The sequence below is a fragment of the Mesocricetus auratus genome, unplaced genomic scaffold, assembly GCF_017639785.1.
Source record: "Mesocricetus auratus isolate SY011 unplaced genomic scaffold, BCM_Maur_2.0 Super-Scaffold_100023, whole genome shotgun sequence".
NCBI classification, from domain to species: domain Eukaryota; kingdom Metazoa; phylum Chordata; class Mammalia; order Rodentia; family Cricetidae; genus Mesocricetus; species Mesocricetus auratus.
Window position 1 is genome coordinate 22,136,913 of NW_024429204.1, and position 6,919 is coordinate 22,143,831.

The window sequence follows — 6,919 nt, forward strand, 5'->3', positions numbered from 1 at the left end:
TTTTAACTTTTGCAGGTTGTGACTCACCTACCCTTACCTATTAAAATGAACCTAATAGCTAGGAATTTTCAAATGGGCTTGCAGCATCCAAGGAGTGAAATGCATGCCTGTGGGTAATCATCATCTCCCTGGGTCTCTGCGTGATTCTGCACAAATCTCACTTTTCAGTTTGAAACCTGAGGCTCTGTTATTTGTAACTTCCTAAACGTTATGTAATCCTTTTTAGTAGCCAAGGAGATGCCAGGCTGCCACCCCCTTCCCCTTGTTATGTTTTACTGACAGAATGAGAAAAGGGTCTCAGGCACTTGTCAAGGACACAAGGGCTGGAAAAGGAAGGAACTCACTGCCTAGTGCTTGTTATGCCTTGTGTTTAGAAATGCCCAGTGAACTCCCGTTGGCTCTTGTTGTATGATGAAGATCTTGCTGGACTGGCCGTAAGTGATATTGACTTTGGGTAGCTTCCAAAGGTCTCTGGGAGATGAGCAGATTTATGGAGGCATTGTAAACCTGCCCAGGTAATCTGAAGTCCCATTGAAGTTGGGATTCACCAACTGTTCTTGTACACTCTTTCCATACAGTGCAGATGGTGAACACTTGGGCCGCATGGGCTGTGCAGTCTGTTGTAACTCCATAAGTATGCCTCTGGGCCTTGTGAGGGAAAGAAACCATCCACAGATGACATGCAAGCAAGTGAACACACTGTGTATATCCCAGAAAAAATTCAAAATGGACATTCGAATATTGGGCAATTTTCATGTGTTCCAAAGCAGTAAGTATTATTATTATTTTTCCATGCTGGTGATTTAAAAATACAAACCTTACTCTTAGCTTGCCAGACATAACCAACAGGTGCAGACCAGATTTGCCAAACAAGTCAGAAGCCCCATCTTTCTGTCCCCTGCTTCTTCCTATTGGAGTCTCCATCAAAGTCACAACTAGCTTTCCCTTAGCAGCTTATGTCAAGTTGAAAATTAAATTATTTAATGCAATGATCTGTTCTAGTAATTAAAACGTTAGTTTTTCCCGGAAAGGTGGCTTCATCCAAGGCTTCTGGTGAGGATATCTTCTTTAAAGTTGTACATAAAGTGTTAAAATGGATAACTTTCTCTGGGAATTGAAGGAGCTGAGGATATGCCACTCAGTGTGCAACTTTGGGACATTGATCTTTTGAGCTGAAGGCACCTGGAAATGACAAATGCCTGGAGGAGCTTTCTCTGAACTCCCTCCCCATCCTGTGGACAGATGATCCAGGGGGAGTGCTGTTGTCCTCAGTCTCATTCCTGGGAGCTTGCTGTGGTGATATCTTGCTTGTCTGAAAGTCAGAGAGAAGATGGAGCAAGCCAAAGCCACCGTTACCTCATTAGCTTCCCAGTGGAAAGGAGAACAAGTTCCTGTTTCTTCCTGTTTATACCCTTGTCTCTGCGCAGCCTTCTCCTTTCTGTCTCCGCCCAGCCATCTCACTTCCTGTTTCTTCCTGTTTTGGCCCAGCCACCTCACTTCCTGTCTGTCTGTACAGACTTCCTGACCTCTATGGTTAGCTAGTGACAAGCTCCATCCTTTTACCCTCAGATGAGCTTTATTTGTACAAGCAAGATATCACCACACTTCACAACAAGGAAGATGAGCTTATATCACAGGAGATGGAGACAGAAGTCGGTATCACACCAGCGGTCACATCCAACATACCTCCCATCCATCTTCCAACGGGCCTCTTTCCAAAGAACATCGACGTTGTCCCTTGATTCACTATATCATCTCTACTCTCTATTTTTAGCTACTAAATCTCACCGTTCTTTTGGGCATCCATATTTTCCCCCATGAAGTTAATATGTTTTTACATGTTAATCTGGCTGTTGTCAGTTTATCATAAAATCAGTTCTGGAACCTTAGGGGCAAAGGGAAACATTTTCTCTTCCAAACTTGCCTTTGTTACAAAGGAGGTTTTAATCATGGACCACAGCCACATAACCAGAGAGCCACAGGGCCAGAAGATGTCTGCATTGTCTCTTCTTATCTGAATCACTTACTCATTCACTCAACACAGAATCTCAGGCTAAACACCCCTGCTAGGAAAGGATGGGGTCTTGCCTGTCAAGTTTTCTAGAATGAGCCTTCTTTTTGTCTTGGAAGAAGCTGCCCAGCTCCCCCGCCTCTGGACAGTACTGTTTATCTTACTAAACTCAGAGTAGGGTGGGGCCCTTGGGTAGTTCTCAGTCACTGCTCCCTCTTACCCACTCAATGAGTTGGCTCTCCTGCTGGACCATTGAGTTCATCATCCCTACATGTCTGCTACTGTTTTTATTGATCAGTGGATTGAGTTGCTCTTAATTTGTTTCTTGTGCAGATAGCATTTTGTGGGCCCTTTAAAAGCTGTTTCTAGGCTCAGAGCCTAAAGCATGGTAGATGCTCAGTAAACATGTATTGTAGTCATTTAACAGATGGCCTGGAGCTTCTACAATGTGTCAGGCACGGTGTTCAGGATAGTGAACAAGACAGGCAGCTATTCCCCCCCAGCCTTATAGCTTCTTGCCTTCTGATAGCAAAGTAAGTAAGGGGAACACATTAAAAGATGCCAAGTACTGTGGAGCATCAGAGACAGAGCCTTGGGGAATGTGCATGGGCTGTAGTTAGGAACAGCATGCAAGACTGTGTAAGAAAGCTGTGTTTCTATCTGAGGGTAGGGAAAGCTCCTATAAAAGTCTAAGTAGTTTGATTGTTTCCAGAATGATCCAGGCACACCAGGAATTGATCACTGAGGTCAGAGATGAGTAAGAAAGAGAATGTTTTATTGCATGATTCTGAGAAGTGCAGAACACACATTTCACTTGGAAGACTTAGTGGTTCAAGGGAAACTCGGGTCAGAGAGGGGAATACTTTCTCTAGAATCATGGCTGACCAGTGTTTGATCTAAAGTCTGGGGGCAGGATTGTGATAGCTGCTAGAGTCTTGTGGAGATTCTCTGACAGATTCAACCCCCTAGGTATTTGTCACCCGGCAGAAAAGACAAAGGCTTCATGGCCTTGTAAGAGCTTTGTCCCAGTGCCCTGTCCTGAGTAAGAGGAGGAAGAAGGATTTGGTCAGATAAGTGTCCATCAGCCTCTCTAGGACCAGAGACTTTGAAGGTACTGTATTTCTGCCTAGGCAGGATGTTTTCTTGTTCTGAAACCCTTTAACGGATGACAAGGCCCTAGGTATATTCCAGGACACAGATCTTTGCTGAAGTGGTTGTATAGCCACTGCCTTTCAAAGCTAGGGATTGCTCTGCGGGGTAAAACCATTCGGAGAAAGTTTTATATTTGCCAAGTGTTGCTCTGACACATAGTCATTTTCTTCTTTCAATGGATCAGTGAGACTGGAGAGTTTCTCAGATGCATGATGCATTTGGGAGGAAGTAAGGGGTGAAGGACCCGAAGAGTTCATGGTGGTCATTGTGATGGTCCCTGGAATTATTGTTGTCATCACCACTGCTGCCACAACTACCACCACCACTGTCATCATCATCATTAACACTTTTGTTTGCTATGAAGTCCAGAAAAGCAAAAGGCATAGCTTCAGCTTGTGAGAAATTTACAGTCTAGTTGGGTAGACAAATTCATTCACTCATTCATTCATTCATTCATTCACTCATTGATTTATTCATCCACTCGTTAATTAATTAACTCACCCATTAATTAATTAATTCATTCATTCACATAGTCCATGAAATAATGTCTTCATTCTTTAAGTTGTTGCCTTACTATATTCTAGGTAATTACTGGATTTCTACATGCAAATTCCCCAAGTAGAAAGCATGGCTCCTGCCTATAAGCAATATATCTGAGTATTACAGTATGGGTGGGACCCTATAAAGAAAACAATCAAAGAAGATGCTTAGTTCAGGCCAAGGGAGCAGTGTCATTCAGTGTCCAAACTTTTCATGTTGTGACATGGTGTTTGTTATCTGTAAAGTTCTTACTCAAGAACTTCACAACTGAGTAGTGAAGAAAACACAGTATTTTAATTAAGCTTATAGTTTTGTATTGAGCCACATTCATTGCTATTCTGGGGTGCATTTGTGCCTGCTCTGGGCATATCTGGGAGGAAGAGACAGACAGTGTGAGCTTTGTCTTGGGAACGCAGGAAGCCTCATGTAGACGGAGGTTTCTCTCCCACCTGTTGGCTCCTGAATAAACACCCAGAGGCTTAATACTAATTATGATTGTTTGGCCAGTGGCTCAGGCATATTACTGACTAACTCTCAAGATTAAGTTAATCCATTTCTACCTAATCTGTGTGTCACCACATGGCTGTGACTGACTAGTAATGTTCTGACATCTTACTCCTTTGGTGGCTACATGGCATCTCCCTGACTCTGCTTTCTTTCTCTCTGTATCTCTGTTCGGATTTCTGGCCTAGCTATGTTCTTCCCTGCCATAGGTCAAAATAGGTTTATTCATCAACCAATAAAAGCAACACATGTTTGCAGCAAACAGAAGGACGTCCCACGCCATCTCCCCTTTTTTGTCTAACTAAAAAGGAAGGTTTTAACTTTAACATTGTGAATTACATTTTCTTATACAGGCATTAAGCAAGAGTTACAAGGTACAATTTAGTCTATTTGTATTTGGCAAAATTAAGAAAATACTCTACCATCTATCTCCCTTCCATCTCTCATATTCTGCTGGTGAATCTTGCCTCTATTGTTCCTGTTCAAGTTCCTAGATTTTTTTTCATGTCCAGATTTCCCTCAATTTTCTTTATTGATTCTATTTCTGCTTTCAGGTCTCAAACAGCTTTATTCATTTCCTTCCACTTTTTGTGTTTTCATAGGTTTCCTTAATATCTCTACTCATTCCATCTTTAAGGACCTCTGTTGTATTCACAAGGGCTATGTGAAAGTCCCTGTCTTGAGTTTCAGCTAAGTTGCATTTTCAGGGCCTACTATAGTAGGGTTTCTGGGCTCTAGTGGGGACATTGTTATTGATTGCCTTTTTTCTATGCTGGTGTCTGGACATCTGTATTTGGAACTATTGTAATCATTGGTGCTAATATCTGCTCTCATCTGTCTTGGGTGGGTGCTTTGTTCCTTGGTTCGTGTTGCCTGCTCTGGTTCTTGGGAGAGTGTGTTGCCTGATAGGAAAAGCTTCTGGGATTCTGATAGGTGTGACCACTGGCGTTTGGGTTAAAATGTGTTTCTAGGTATTGGAGCTGATACTTAGGAAAGCAGATGGGTTAGAAGTGGGGGCTGGTGGGCTGTCCAGGAAGGAGGAGAGCAGGGTGTTCCACTAGCATCTGCTTAGTTCCCTAGGGATGGGGGCAGGGAATGAGGAGCTATCAGAGCAGGTGATCTGCTCCAGAGCTGTGGACAAGACTGGGAGTGGGGAGGGTTGGATTTGAGGAGAGGGAGAGTGAAGATTCCAGTTTACTTATTTACTTTGCTGCCCCTCTTGCTTCTCTGGCTGCTTGGCTGGAGGTTTCCCAGGGAATGCCTGCTGAAGTTGGGGGCTGAGACAAAAATGTGATCGAGGAGGAATGTTGGAGGAGACTCTCTGCATGATCTACTGGAAATGAGGTAGAGAGGGAGGGGAGGCCACAGAAGGTGGTCTATAGAGCAGAGGGGGAGGGAATGAGATTGAGGGATTGGATTTGGAGGAGAGGAGGGAGTGGGGGACACCACTTCAGGTTTCTTAAATGATGTGACCGCATACCAGGGCATGGCCCACTCCCAACAAGCTGGGCGATACAAACTGGACTTGATGGAGCTTAAAAAATGTTGGGTGGGAAGGAAAGGGAGGGTAGAAAGGGTGGTTATGAGAGGAATTGGAGGAGATGGTAAACATGTTCAAGATACATTGCATGAAATTCTCAGATAATTAATAAAGCATTACTTAAAAGGAACCAACAGGAGTGGAGGTAGGAATCCACACAAGGGGAACAAGATGCGAGAATCAGCAAAGAGCAGACCCGGGGGAGGTCTGGGAGGACGATGTAGTGGGTCAGCCTTGGGAGATGAAGAGCAGCATTCAGGACGGCCAGTTCAGCTTCGGACTCTGTTATCATCATACACCTCCACCCAGCTCTACCTCTGCACCTGTGTCATACAGCCCTGGGAGATGAAGAGCAGCATTCAGGACGGCCAGTTCAGCTTCGGACTCTGTTATCATCATATATCTCCACCCAGCTCTACCTCTGCACCTGTGTCATACAGCCCTGGGAGATGAAGAGCAGCATTCAGGACGGCCAGTTCAGCTTCGGACTCTGTTATCATCATATATCTCCACCAAGCTCTACCTCTGCACCTATGTCATACAGCCCAGCACTGTCCCCTATTGTTTGTGATTTTGACTGTGATGTTCTCTTGTTCACTCTTAACTTTCTGTTTTTTCTTTCCCTGGATTCTTTCTCCTTACATCTCCTAAAGTTGAGACACTGCCATGGCTATGATAGCTGAGTACTTAGCTTTATTTCCTTTTACTTAGTCTAACCACCGCAGTTTCCAAATCTCCCTCTCATTTTCCCCGTTACCTCTATTCTTTCTATTTTCATGTAAGTCCTTCTCTACTTCCCATATAGCAATCCAATGCTATTTACTAATTTCATCCTGATTGCTTAATTCTTTTTCTTTTCCTTGCCCTTCCACTTATGGCCCAATAAATAACATACCATGGTTCACAGTATTTTCAGAATCTTTTTACTCCCTAAAACAGTCAATGTCAAACAACTGTTTGTTTTTTAGGCATCTAGTACTCTGTTATCAGAGTGGGGTAACCATTGGGTAGTGCCTGTTGATTGGAGACAATGCCTGATGCCTGGAACATCAATGAGGATAGAAATGAAAAACATTAGATAAAAATGAAAAGTTCCCTGGAAAGCCTCACTGAAAGAATGGATCACACAGAAGACACAATATAAGTACTTGAAGGCAAAGCACGAGAACTGG

At 43.6% G+C, this 6,919-nt stretch overlaps 1 long non-coding RNA gene across 1 annotated transcript; it reads left to right on the forward strand.

Moving 5' to 3' along the window:
* Nucleotides 1-584: 584 nt before the first annotated feature.
* LOC110343291 lies at nucleotides 585-6,614 on the forward strand. Its single transcript, XR_002385531.2, has 3 exons — nucleotides 585-769; nucleotides 5,453-5,551; nucleotides 6,084-6,614. It is a non-coding gene; the product is annotated as an uncharacterized LOC110343291 (long non-coding RNA).
* Nucleotides 6,615-6,919: the final 305 nt, after the last annotated feature.